Below are 14,820 nucleotides of genomic sequence, written 5' to 3'. Positions count from 1 at the left end.
CATTTGAGGAAAAAATAGAAACAGATTAAAGATCCATCAACAAGAGAATCAATAAATTGTAATTTTATATAGTGGAATACTCTATAGCAGTATATACACACTGGAGGATGTATATGAATGCATATTGAGTGAGAAGCTAGAAAAGCAAAGAATGCATCATTTAAAGATACGGAGTAGAAACCACAAAAGCAATATTGTAAACTGCTTATAGATACATATAGAAGTATAAAATAATCACCAAAATTAAAACTTCAAACTCAGGATACTTGTTACCTCTGCAGATGGCAGAAGAGGAATGGGATCAGATTAGTTAACAGGGGTTTCAACTACATCTGTTAAGATTTTAACTCATGGGGCGCCTGGGTGGCTCAGTTGGTTAAGCGACTGCCTTCGGCTCAGGTCATGATCCTGGAGTCCCGGGATCGAGTCCCGCATCGGGCTCCCTGCTCGGCAGGGAGTCTGCTTCTCCCTCTGACCCTCCCCCCTCTCATGTGCTCTCTCTCATTCTCTCTCTCTCAAATAAATAAATAAAATCTTTAAAAAAAAAAAAAAAGATTTTAACTCGTAATGGAGAAAGGAGGATGGAAAAAGGAAGAGATGAAGATAAATCTGAAGCAAATAAAGAAAATTATTATATGAATGAGCTGAGTGGTAAATATATTATATTAGTGTTTATGCTTTCTTATATATGTGAAATGTTTTACAGTAAAATGAAAGACATGCTCAGCTTTATATGTGTGTACATATACATACACACACACACGGATATGGATAAAGATAGAACCAAAACCTGACCAGCTTTAATTTGTCTTTAACTCATCAGTACTTCAAAGTATAGGGAACAAAGAAATTAGGGCTGAAAGGGGCTTACTAGTCCACTGACGTACCTTGCTAATTTTCTATAGAGACCTTTTTAAGATCACAGTTTTACTGTTTGAAAAATAAATTCATGATTATTCCCAAATTTGGAAACTATAATAATGCATATATGAAATTGTATATAATTATACTGCTGAGATAAAGCCACTGTTTACATTTGTCTTTTTTTTTTTTCAGTCTTTTCTCCATGCAGACATGTATCTTTTTATATAAAATTAGGCTCGGGGCACCTGGCTGGCTGTCAGTAGAGCTCATGACTTGATCTTGGAGTCATGGGTTTATGTCCCACATTGGGCATAGAACTTACTTAAAAAATAATTTTTTTAAAATAAAAATCTTTAAAGATAAAAATAAAATTAGGGTCATGTTCTCACATGTAAATTAGATTGTCATTTGCTGAAAGCCTCAATGGTTGTCTAATATCCTCCTATAAAATCTAAACTTTCTACCTAACCTTGGCCCTGAGACATATGATCTAGGCCTACATGCCTCTTCTCCCACTCTCCTGCCTATTCTACTTAAACCTCACTAGCCTTCTTGTGGTACTAAGCTTACTTCCAGCACAGGACCTTTGCACAAGCTCTTCTTCTTTCTTCCTGGGATGCTCTCCTCTCATAGGATTGTTTGAATTACTGTTCATCACATATTCATTCACCTACTACTTCTACTCTGGACGGGATAGGTTTCCCTTTGTCATTGAGATCAGGCTTGTCAGTGTGATTTGCTTAGGAATTTGCAATAGAATGTCAGTGAACATGACACAAAGAATGGTTTACAAAATGCTTGTATGACAGGACTTGTCCTCTTGTCCCTGTCGTCATCATGAGGAGAACATGCTCCAACTAACCTGCTTGTCCAAGAAGGATGAGACTCACATGACACAGACCTGAGCATAATTTTCAAGTTGGTGCCAAGCCCAGACAAGCTCAGACTGAATCAGCTAAACCCTGTCTACCTACCTCAGAAAGAATAAATTATGTGGAGAGAATTATTTTATCTTAAACCACTGAGTTTTGCAGTGATTTGTTACCCCGTATTATGGCAACTGTTCATGGATATACTCCATATCTTTGCATAGCTTAATCTTGCACTCCATTCAGATCTTGAAACATGTGCTCCCTGCTTTGAATCAATTTCTATCCCCTTAACTCTATTTTATATTTATCCATAATATTGGTCATAATCATACATGAATCTGTTTGTCATCTTCCCCACAAGAATGGAATTTTATGAGAGCAGAGACTTTATATTGTTCACTGCAGTCTCTCCAATACCTCTAACAGTGCCTTGCACATTGTTGCTGCTCAATAAACAACTGTTAAGTGAGAGAATATTGGGACCTCCTGCTTTTTTAACATTCTTCCCAATTCTTCCCATTTCCAGATCATTAGACACTTAGTTTACTTATTTTTGCTATTAGAAATATCATTATGAAAATACCATGGTACATAAATCTTTCTCTATATCCCTGATTATTTTCTTAGAATGGCTAAATCAAAGGTCTTGAGCAAATTTGAGATTCTAAATGTATTTGAACAAACTTCTCTCACTAAAGTTTGCACAGACCTGTAGAAACAAATTTTCACCAATCTTTTGCTCAAACTTAATTTTATATTTTTTTAATCAATAAGGAAGTTGAAAATGGTGCACCACTGTTTTTTCATTTTTTTGTATTGATGAGGTTAAACATTTTTATATGTATGACACATTGTTACTAATTCTTTTAAAAAATGGTATTCACATCCTTTGCCCAGTTTTTCCATTAGTATGTCAAATTTTTTTTCTAATCTTAAGAATTCTTTATAATTTAAAGCTATTAAGCATGGTGGATTGTCTCAAACACTGCAAATATTTTATTCCAGCTATTCATTTTCCTTTAAATTTTAAACCACTAAAGCATAGTAAGTATAATATTGGCTTTCATAGTAGGGTAGAACTGAATTTGAACACCAACTCAGCCTCTTCCTAACAGTATGATCTTGATCAAAGCTTTATCATCAGGAAGCTTCAATTTCTCATCTGTAAAATGTGAAGAATAACACCTACTATGTAGATAGATGTGAAGATTAAGGTAGCTCATATATGTCTAGTCAGTTAAGGTTCTGGTTTTAAACAACATTAACTCTGGGTAATTGAAGTGAAACAATGTATTGGAAAGATACTGAGACAGCTCACCAGATTATGGAAGAGGTGCAAAAACCATGGACAAAAACCATGGGCCCAGGGGTCAGTAGCAGGAGCCTTTCCATGGACTACCCAGCTGAGGTCCATCCATTATATGACTCAACTCCAGTTGGCTTTGTCCCTGGTCTCTACACGTAATACTTAAATTCCTAGTTGAGAGATATGGCCTAATCCAGATCAAATGCCCCCCCCTCTATAATCAGAAAGTGGGGTTTGATTACAGAAAAGGTGGAAAGTATGCGAGGCACATAGCCCCTCCCAAATAATCAAGAAAGAGGGGAAGGGAAGGAAGGGAGAAAGAGAAAGGGAGAGAGGAGAGAAAGAAATGGAAGGAAAGGAAGAAGGAAGGGGTGGGGCAGGAGGGAGGTGAGCTACTCCTATAAAATGCTAAGCTCTGTATCTGCCCCTTTAGTAAATTCACAAAAATAGCAGCCATTCATATACTATGCAACATTTTTCTCTGGATTTTATACTTATATAAAAAAAAAGAGAGATTCCATTGAAGTCAGAATCTTGAATAAGTTTCTCATGGTAAGTTATCTTTTGCTCTTATTGAACTCATTCCCAAGAGAGCCAGCCCTTGAATCAAGCTGAAAATCTTCAGCTTTCTAAGAGCTTAATGCTTAGTAGTAACCATAAAGCAGCAGCAGGCCTCTTTCGTAGACTCTGTTTCCCTAGGATAGACTGTTCATGTTTAATTGTGTTCTTGAATAGTACAGAATCCTGAATGGAACAAGTATTTGAAGACAACCTTTCAGAAGATCCAGTATTTCAAAGCCAAAGTAGAAATGCCAGAATATGAAGCTTTCAAATTTATATAATACAACCAAGTTGGAAAATCCTCCAAAGATATTATCCTTGGACAGGACTTAACCTTTCCAAGACTTAATTCCCCATCCTTAAAATAGGTTTAATGGTATCTACCTCTCATGATTACTCTGAAGATTAAAACACGATGAAAGTAAGATTTAAATTGTAAGTACCTTATAATAAAAATTCACTTTCCCTCTTTTCCCTGTGAGTCAACTGAAAGCACAATGAAGACCTCCATTGCCTGATTTTATGTACATATATAAGTATATAGCATATAATGAATGGAGTATAATAACAAAGGCCATAATTCAGTTATTTAAAAGGAGGCCTACAAACCACCCTGCCAGCATCCCAACATGATGTTATTCCTCACAGCAAGCCTGCAAGTTCCATCTTACAGACGAAAAAAGTAAAGCTCAGAAAAGCAAGGAGCATGTCAAAATTCAAACACAACTCTGACTCCAGAGCTCATGTCTTTGCACTAAGCCACATTACCTCCTAAGAAGAGAAGATGATCCATAAAGAGATTATTCTAGGACTAGACAACACCATGGTCAACTGCTCAAGACTGTGATCTGTTCAGCCAGTGCTCTGAAAGGACATGAAGCACCAACAAGTTGTTTATGTATCTAACCTCAGCCCCTGGCTTGGTGCACAGGTGATATTCCGTATGGATGTGTGCAATAAATCTTGTCTGCAGTTTCATGGAGGGGAGATTCCAAATACCACTAAACAGTTCTAGAAAAAGGGTTCGAGGAAACCATCGAATTTTAGCTTGGTGAAATTCCTTCATCTTCCCTTCCCCATCCAAAATAAGAAAGAGGAAGAAAATGAAGAAAAAAGGCCCACCAAGCCCTATAAATCTGTTACCAAGAGTCTGCATGGGTGGTATCCTTTGACCTTTAATTTTTCGCTCTGATGGGTCACAGTATTTGAAGTCAACCTTTCAAAGAATCTGGTATTTCAAAGATGAAACGGACACTCTAGGTTGCCAAGTTTTAAAATACCGCAGACATCGAATTATTTGTATGATACAAACATGGCAGAAAATCATTCAAAGAGATTGATCTTAAAGTATATGTGATTTGGATAAAGTCATAGCCCTAAGAGGTAGTTCCAACAGTTCTCTGAATTGGAGCTAAAGAAGTATATGGCATACATATCTATTTTATTTTAGCATTTGGAGATGAATTTTTTTTCAACCACACTTACGGAATAGAGTATCAGATTCTTATAGGGAAAACCAAGAGGGCTTCAAAATGCACATAGCAACTCCTCTCTCTCCAAAGCACGCCATCCAGCTAGATTCTGAATGAGAGTGCGCTCCAACAGGATTGGCATCAACCCCACCCATCCCTGGAGGAGTCTGGTTATTAAATTATTTTTCAAAGACTCGTCTTCCCCCCAGTCTTCAGAGGCTGTACAGCTGGGAGCCATTAGCTGTAATCAGTGGGCAGCCAGCAGAAAGAGGAAGCAGTGGGGGAATGCTCTGTCTTTCTGAAGCAGCCATCTGGGCAGAGTGAATTTGGTTTGAAACCCTAGGGGGTGGAGGAAGTTATTGGGATCTTGTTATATTTGGACTTGACTTCAGATCCTAAACAAAAGGTCTTTTTTCACCCGAGCTTTGCTTTCTGGAAACCGGAGTCAAGAGGGAGCAGAAGTAAGCTAGTGGCCATCTCGCAGGACATTGTGGTCAATGCAGACAAAGTCTGAATACAAAACCCAAACACTAGCTGGTCGGGAACCTATTTCTGGCTTAGAGTTTTGAAAGAAAGGAGGAACACATCCTACTGTGGGCAGTCTCTTTTTGTCTTCCCGTCCAGGTTTGCAAAGAGAAACACACCTCTTCCACTCCCCACCCCACCCCCCACCAAAAAAATAGGATTATGCTTGTCTTTTAAGTTCTCCATACATATGACAAGATGTCACTTTTGACTTGTTTCAAAATAGAAGTACCGTATTTTTCATTTGATCCTCTCTCTCTTCTCTGAGGATGTTGGCAATATGTGTATTAAATGAAGAGCAAGAACGCACTTTGAGGCCAGAAACCTGGGTCGGATTCTGGTTCCACTACTTACCGACTGGGTGGCCTCCGCAAGCTAGGTCAGCTCTGGACCTCTTCTCCCTCATCTGTAAAATAAGGGTAAAAAATAGATGTATCCTAAGGTTGCTCGAATTAGTGAAGCTGTGCACCAAATACCCAGCATACTCCCCAGAACACAGGAAGCATCCAACAATTGATGACTTATTCCTGTTTACAATATTTACAACCAAACTCTTAGTAAAGGTGGTAAAATTCACCAAATGATTTCACAGGATTTTGAGAGGGGAACTTACAGAGTGAGTTAAATATGGCTTATCCCTCCAAATCAGAAGCCCCTAACTTGGGGATCTATGGACCCAAACATCACTTATAGATGTATTTTGGCCTCCTAGGATTTTCTTTTTTAAGATTGATTTTTATTTATTCATTTGAGAGAGCGAGCGAGCACCTGAACATGAGGGGCAGAGGGAGAGGGAGAGAGAATCTCAAGCAGACCCTGAGCTCAATCCCATGACCATGGGATCACAACCCAAGCTAAAAGCAAGAGTCAGACGCTCAACCAAATGCACCACCCAGGTGCCTCTAGGGTTTTCTTTTTTTTTTTTTTTTAATTTTTTTGAGCACCTTAAAATGCAGATTTCACACTAAAATATATTATTTCCAGCTTTCCTTGGAAAAACGAAAATTTAGCCACCCCAGGCCAGCATTCCTGAATGGCACAAAGGGCTAGGACTGACTGGGTACTGTCTCCCTCAGATGTGCTCTTCTGTCTGCCACAGTCCCCTCCCTCCCAACTGTGGGATTCTGACCCTGCTACCCTGACTTACCTTTTCAGGCATTTGAATCTGGGACACCTTTTCTAACCCTCTGCACCTAAGTGCAGACGGTTGAAAGTAAGAGAAACATGAAGGTGCTTTCTGAAGAATGCTGAGTTCGTAGTTGTAGGTCATGAAGGAAAAAGAAAATCATCTTGAGTTAGGGGATTAGGAGGACATGGGGCACCAGACCCAGTGACTCCCCCAGGCACTTGGAGACTTGTCATTTAATTTCAACAAGTCTCGAGTTCCTGACACGTAAAAGGCAGCTAATATTTGCTCTGACATTTCACAAGATAGATACAAGGATCAACTAATGTAATGTATGTGAACAAACTGCAAAACGCTTTGTAGAAATGAAAGGTAGATTATCAAAGAGAATGGACACAATATTCAGAGGAAGAAAGTAATTTACTAGACCATTTCTAACAGATCTTTCTGGAAAATCACACAACCAAAAGAGGTCTTTAAAATAACTTAATCTAGGGGCACCTGGGTGGCTCAGTCAGTTAAGTGTCCGACTCTTGGTTTTGGCTCAGGTCATGCTCTCATGGTTGTGAGATCGAGCCCCATGTCGGGGTCTACGCTGAGCATGAAGCCTGTTTGAGAGTCTCTCTCTCCTCTCCCTCTGCACTCCCCCACCCTCCCCTGCTTGCACACACACTCGCTCTTCCTCTATCTAAAAAATAAATAAATAAATAACTTAATCTAGCCCTCAATATTACAAATGAGCAATCTGAAACACAAGAAGCAGCTCTCAGGAAGCTTACAATTTTTTTAAAAAGTTTACAATATAGTGAAAAAGAAATATTTGGAAAAGGTGTTCACTGAAGAGATGTCTAGAACCAGATGAGCCTCTATTAAGTCCAGGGGTAGAAATATTCACCAGGAGCAAATGTTTTTTAAACAACTTAAACAGTTTCTGCCTTGGATTTCAAACTCTAAGGGTAACAGGCATTTCCTCACTCTGGAGAAAAGGATGGAACAGGACATATGTTAAAAAAACAGGCACAGAAGATGTCTCTCCCCTTGAGTGCTGAGTTCCATGGATGGGACAAGACAATTTGCAGAAAAGAACTATATGTCTTTCTAAAGAGGGAAAACTCAATCCAAACTCCAAGATTCATAGTTAGGACATCTGTCAGGAAGGACCAGACCAGAATGACCCTCCCCAGGGTCCACTGGCAAGAAAGGCAAGTCTTTAAAGGAACTCACCAAGAAATAAGGGGTCAAGGGTCAAACCAAGGATCTAAGAGTCTGGTAAGTGTGAGGGGAGGCTGGAAACCTTTTCATGCCATTTTGGATCTTTCTAAAACCAGACACCAAGACAGGATTAGATATGCAAGAGATTTACTGTGTGAAACGGGGTGCCTGGGTGGCTCAGTCGTTGAGCATCTGCCTTCGAATCAGGTCATGTTCCCAGGGTCCTGGGATCGAACCCCACATCGGGCTCCCTGCTCAGCAGAAAGCCTGCTTCTCCCTCTCCCGCTCCCCCCGCTTGTATTCCTGCTCTCTGTCAAATAAATAAAATCTTAAAAAAAAAAAGAGTAGAGCGGAGGAACAAGAGGAGGTGAGGAGAGTGTCCAGACTAGGATGCAGCACTCACACCAGCAAAGGGAGGGAGAGAAGCAAGCAGGTGTAAGTCCTGAGGACTTGGGAGAAAATGTGGAATCGTGAGTTGGGACTGGGTCAGGAGCTTTATCCAGAAGGAAGTGGGAAGTATCAAGGCTTTGAAGGAGGGGTGATGCCATTAAAACCATTGGGAAGAGCACTGTGACCAGAGCCCCGTGCCTGGTGGTTTGAAGGCAGAGAAACAGACCTGCGGGTTACGGAATTAGCTTAGGCAAACTAACAAAAGGACGGAAATGGTTATAATACTAAATATGGAAGAGTTGAGTGTTAGGGAAATAGAGAATAAGCAAATTCCCATCACAGAGATGGTTTCCAGAAAGAGGGACTCCAGAGACAGGATGGAAATACAGATAAGAAACCAGCTTTTATCTTAAGGATTCTATATTTGGACTAATCCTGCAGCAAATGAGGTTAAGAAATGTTTATGTTAGAAGATTTGCATGTAGAGCACTGTTTTCCTCTTCTCGGTTTCAGGGCACCCAGACAGAAGAAATTAAGTGTAATTAAATATAAAAAGTATCAATTAGCACTGATTTGCCCATCCTCCGAGAGAAATGGCCAGTTGGGACTGAGTGATCTAATCCTCAATCAAGCCTCCGAAGGAGTCAGAAAGCAGACATCCATCTAATCCCAATGGGAAGATATCACAGGAAAGTCAAGGGTCCCTGATAAGCAAACAGGATTCCGCACCCCCCCAGGGCAATATGATGGTTAAAGTAATAACATTTGATGTCCTGTTAAATTATGCCCACAAATCTGAGAGCCTGGAGTGAAGTCCTGAATGATGTTTCACTCCCACCTATCACTGAATATTCAAAATCTTTCCATATCCGAAAAGAATAAGCCTGATAATCTGACAGAATAAACACATTTAGCAACAAGTCCCACTTTTGTTAGTTTCTACCAAGTAGATTCCAACAATCACTTCCCCATTCTCAAGGTGACTTCACATCGCAGTGCTGAATGGCATGTTCCTAGCTTGCAACGTTCTGTTCCTTCTGCAGTCACCCATACCAGCTCCCCCCCAATAGCTTTGTGATTCTGCTGGCCCATTTCTCGGCTCTCCTTGTTCAAGGAGAATCACATTTGTGCACCACCAGTCAGTGGTTTTAGGGCCTTTTCTGGTTGACGTAGTTTTCCTCCATTTTCCCCTGTCCTTAGTATCCACCTTACCCCCCACCAACAACATATACTCATCCTTTGGGGGATGTTCTGAATATAGGGCAGATGCTCTACCAAAGAGTTATTATATTGAGTTTAACAACATACAATAATTAAGGCAGCTGTTTATATAGTAATGCGGCATACGAAACCTTACCCACTCAGCCCCAAATCCTGAGCACATCTGATTTTACTCAGGTGCCTAGCTACCTCCAGTCTGAATGACCCCCGCCCCCATTCTTCTGGGATAACTCCTGCTTTAGTAGATAAAACAAAGGTTCCAGGCCATACACACAGCAGGAGATCTAGAGCGTCCCTCAGATCTAGATCTGGCCCTGCCTCCCTGGAGTCAGTCCACTCCACAGCCTGCCATCCCTGCTCCTCCATTCCCAGTATCTGTGACAGGTAGACCACCCCCCCCAGCCATATCCCCCCTCAGCACACACTGGACACCGTAGTTTTCCCAATTTCCTGAAACGTCTCTAACAAGAGCATGCGTGTAGAATTCTGCTAACAGCTGGAGTGTAATGGACAACAGCCCAGAGCAGGAAAGGGCTTCCTTTCAGTATCAGACAAAGGTAGACATATACTGGCCATTCTTGACTAAAGTAAATTTTTCAGGAGCCATATTCCAGCACAGACCACGCCCAGCTTCCCTCCACGTTCTTGGGAGCTCCTGCTGACACCACCCACCTCACTTCATTCCCTCCCCATTCACAGACCCTAGCCCCCTCAGTTTTACTCTACTATGCAGAACAAGAAGGCACTGTCTTTGTCCCCTCTGACTCCTCCTCAATGTGCCCAGGAAGTCTTGTTTTTCTCAACCAAAGGGCTTATCATCAGGGCTTTTTCAAAGGCAATGGAATTATTCCCATGGGAATAATCTGTCATTGCCTTAGAAGATAAAAATAGTAGCAACTTTTTCATTTCGTAGTAATTTTTTTGTTCGCTTTGTAATGGCGAAGCATGTATGAAGTCTTTTAATTAGGGCACAGGTCCCCAAAATTCACACTGTGATGTCCTGGGGATGCTCTCCTGTAGGCCTGAGGGGTGCGGGACCCAGCCGTAGTCAAGGGCCATGCTAGCTGTGGGCTGACTCCACTCTGAAATCCATCCACAAGACCACCAACACCAGTGATCTCTCCAAGGCAGAGAAAATTTATTTTATTCCTTTGCCAAGCCATCTTTTATTCTACACCCCCCCCCCGCCCCCCGCCAGTGATACCCTATTCAAACCCTCAGCCAGGCAGAACATCCTCCTTGTCCTCCTATGGTGGCCATGCTGTCCAAGCAACCCCCAGACACCATTCCTCTAATTCTGCCACAGCACCTGGCCGTGAGCTTGCTGGTTGCACCAGTGTGACCTCCATGTGCCACACGAAAGTTCTTGAAAGCTCCCTTTCCAGAGGACTCTCCAGGCTGACCCCTGCCATGTGAACTTAGCAGCTCTCATCTTCTAACTTTACCTACTTCTCTGTCAGTTTCCATCTCTCCTCACCTGCAGCCCTGTATTCATTTCCTGAGGCTGCCATAACGCAGAACCACAAACATGGTGGCTTAAAACAACAGGAATTTATTCCCTCACAGTTCTGGAAGCCAGAGGTCTGAAAGCAAGAGGTCAGCAGAGTTGCACTCCAGACAAAGACTCCAGGGAAGAGGCCCTCCTTGCCTCTTCCAACTTCTGATCCCTCTAGGAGTTCCTTGGCTTGTGGTCTTCTGAGTCTCAAATCTCCCTCTGCCTTTTCTCTTATAAGGATGCTTATCCCCTTGGATTTAGTGCCCACCCAGATAACCCAAGGTGATCTCATCTTGAGATGCTTAACTTAATACACCTGCGAACACTATTTGCAAATAAGGTCACATCTGCAGGTTCCAAGCAGATGCAGGAGTGGAAGAGGAACAGGGGAGACCATTCACCCCACTATAAGCCTCACACTTCTAGGAGTCCTGGGCTGACCCTTGGCTGTGAAGGACATCCTACCCACAGCCTTCACGGATCCCCCCCTGGCTTCAGGAAGACTCACTGAGTTGGCCCACCGTGCACTACATGACCACAAGGAAACTTCGTTCCCTTCCCCCTGGGGCAGGGAGATGTTCTCTCTCTGCCACGAATTGCTAGTACAGATCTAATTTCACAGGCTAGGACTCTACCACCGTGTAAGGGAGGGAAAGTCATCAATCTCATGGGACTTTTCCATCTCCCTCAGCAGGATGAAAATCTTAACTTTCTCCTCTCGCACCTCCCCTGGAATTTGTACATTATACCGCACAACAGCATTTTCCAAACCATGATCTACAGAACAGGGGACATTGCTGGCTGTTCCACAGGTAGATGTGCTGAGACCATGATCACACATGCAAGCTTATTAGCGCTGACAAGCCTACAATACACAGGCTAAAACACTTCTTTATTTTTATAAAAAAAAAAAAAAAAAAAAAAACCTTGGTTAAACTCATTTAAACTAGTATTTCCCAAACTCTCTTGACCTTAAAGCCTTTTTTTTTTTTTAACATAGTGTCTTAAGATTTCATGGAATACTAATGTCCTATAGAACACAACTGGGAAAGGTTTTCTGAAAACATTGGAAGTGTCATAAAATTAATAATGCGCAAGTTATTTTCTTCCTGTTCCCGACATTAGAATACATAGCTGTATTTTAAGTCCTCTCCGTATTACGTATCTAAAATTAAAGTCTTAATCTGGCCAGTTTTGATTTTTCTACTTAGAGCTGAGTACCCTGAATTAGCTGGCATCTGTCAAGGATGAAGGCACCAAACCAACACAGAATAACCCTCAAGATATTTTTGAAGCCAGTGACCCATCTTCATCTTTCCCCAGCCTCTTCCCACTCCTGGAAGCTTGTGCGAAACAAGCATGGACTCGCTGTCCTCGGAGTAAGAGCGAAGCCATGAACTGTGATGATCCCATGTGCACTATTGCAATTTATATGTGGGAAGACTAAACCCTAGTTATCTTTCCTTTTACAGACACAGGATAAGATTTCAGTGATTATTTAGGTTTTTGGTATAAAGAAAAAACATTACAAATTACATAACAGACAATTTTCCAAGGTTTCCATGAGTCATTTCAGATTATAAAGCTTGATAACTTTAAGCGCAGATACCACACATTCTTCAAAAAAAAAAAAAGGGCACTTTCTATGCATAATGAGGCCAGTCATAGGTTTCCCCTCTATTTTCCCAGGAGGCAGCCCAGGGTGGTGGATTGAACACTGACCCAGGAGTCAGAAGACCCAGGTTTCAGTTCCACTTGGATGACTGCAGACAATTCTTTCTGAACTTGGGAGTTTCCTTCTGGAGTTTCCAAGTACACAAAAAGGATGTACCCATACAGTGAATCCTCGTTAACTCAGGGATTCCATATTTGCGAACTCACCTACTTGCTAGTATTTCTAACCCCCGAATCACTATCCATGGTGCCTTCGCAGTCCTTCATGCCCATGGACAGATTGGCAAACAATCCTAACGTGCGTGTTACCTGCTGCTGGTGAACAAGGACACTCTGCCTTTTGGTTTCGGCCCTCATACTGTGAACAAGAGTCCTTTTCCTGGTCTGCTTATTGCCACATTTCCCACACTGTTTGTACTTTTTGTTGATGATTTCATTTTTTTTTTGATGATGATGACTTCACTGTTTAAAATGGCCCCCGACACGTGCACCCCAATGTTTATAGCAGCAATGTCTACAAAAGCCAAACTGTGGAAAGAGCCGAAATGTCCATCAACAGATGAATGGCTAAAGATGTGGTATTAACATTAAGAATATTAACAATGGAATACTACTCAGCCATCAAAAAAATGAAATCTTGCCATTTGCAATGACGTGAATGGAACTAGAGGGTATTATGCTAAGCGAAGTCAGTCCATCAGAGAAAGACAATTATCATATGATCTCACTGATGTGAGGAATTTGAGAAATAAGGCAGAGGATCATAGGGGAAGGGAGGGAAAAATGAAACAAGATGAAACCAGAGAGGGAGACAAACCATAAGACACTCTTAATCTCAGGAAACAAACTGAGAGTTGCTGGAGTGGGGGGTGGGGTGGGAGGGATGGGGTGTCTGGGTGATAGACATTGGGGAGGGTATGTGCTATGGTGAGCGCTGTGAATTGTGTAAGACTGTTGAAGCACAGATCTGTACCCCTGAAACAAATAATACATTATATGTTAATTTAAAAAAAATTTATGGGGCGCCTGGGTGGCTCAGTCGTTAAGCGTCTGCCTTCAGCTCAGGTCATGATCCCAGGGTCCTGGGATCAAGTCCCGCATCGGGCTCCCTGCTCTGCGGGAGGCCTGCTTCTCCCTCTCCCACTCCCCCTGCTTGTGTTCCTGCTCTTGCTATGTCTCTCTCTGTCAAAAAAATAAATAAAATCTTTAAAAAAAAAAAAAAAAAAGAATTTATGTGTAATTCCACCAATGGAAAAAAAAATCACCGCAATCCAGTAGACTTTTTCAAGTGGCAGTGACAGTGAGCATAACCAAAATACCTAAGTAATTCTGTATCCTTCGTGCCTAAAATATAATTTTTTTTCTAAAAAAATAATAAAATGCCCAAGTGTAGTGCTGACCTTCTGTCTAGTGCTCTAGTGCAAGAAGGCTGGGGTAGGTCTTAAATATATGTTGGATAAGCTTCACTCAGGCATGAGTTGTAGTATTTTGGCCATGAGTTCAATGTTAATGAGTCCATAACATATATTCAATAAGGTGTCTTTAAATAAACACACATAAAATAAGGTTATGTATTGATCAGTTGATGGAAATTTTATGAGCAGATCCTCCCGGGGACTTAACCCTCTATTTGCCTTAGTGGCAAGAGTTCTGCATTCACTAATTCAATATTCACAATGACTTTATAGAATATAACTACCGTGAATAAGGAGAATCAACTTTATATCCCCAGCCTCATAAAGTAGCTATGATTCTTAAATAAGAAAATATATTTATTCAGCAATATTTAATAATTACAGTTGACCCTCGAACAAGGCAGGGGTTGGGGCACCAGCCCCTCCTCCCCCCAAAGATCCACGTATAACTTTATTAATAGCCTGCTGTTGACCAGAAGGCTTCCTAAGAGTCAATTAACACATATTTTGTATGTCCTGTATTATATACTGTATTCTTACAATAAAGCTAGAGAACAGAAAATGTTAAGAAAATCATAAAAGAGAAAAATACATATTTATTGAAAAATATCCACATATAAAGTGGACCCCACACACCAGGCTCTGTGCAGACACTGGACAAATTTCTGCCATCCTCTAGACCCGGTC

The 14,820-nt window shown here is 41.3% G+C and overlaps 1 long non-coding RNA gene across 1 annotated transcript in view; it reads right to left on the bottom strand.

The window, feature by feature from the left end:
• The window catches only part of LOC110586761, a 200,782-nt gene that overhangs the window by 117,899 nt on the left and 68,063 nt on the right, over positions 1 to 14,820 (bottom strand). Inside the window, exon 2 of the long non-coding RNA XR_002480728.1 lies at positions 5,955 to 6,006. This is a non-coding gene — a long non-coding RNA (uncharacterized LOC110586761). The remainder of the gene's footprint in view (positions 1 to 5,954; positions 6,007 to 14,820) is intronic.

The sequence above is a fragment of the Neomonachus schauinslandi genome, chromosome 8, assembly GCF_002201575.2.
Source record: "Neomonachus schauinslandi chromosome 8, ASM220157v2, whole genome shotgun sequence".
Lineage (NCBI taxonomy): Eukaryota > Metazoa > Chordata > Mammalia > Carnivora > Phocidae > Neomonachus > Neomonachus schauinslandi.
This window is presented reverse-complemented; position numbering and strand designations above follow the sequence as displayed.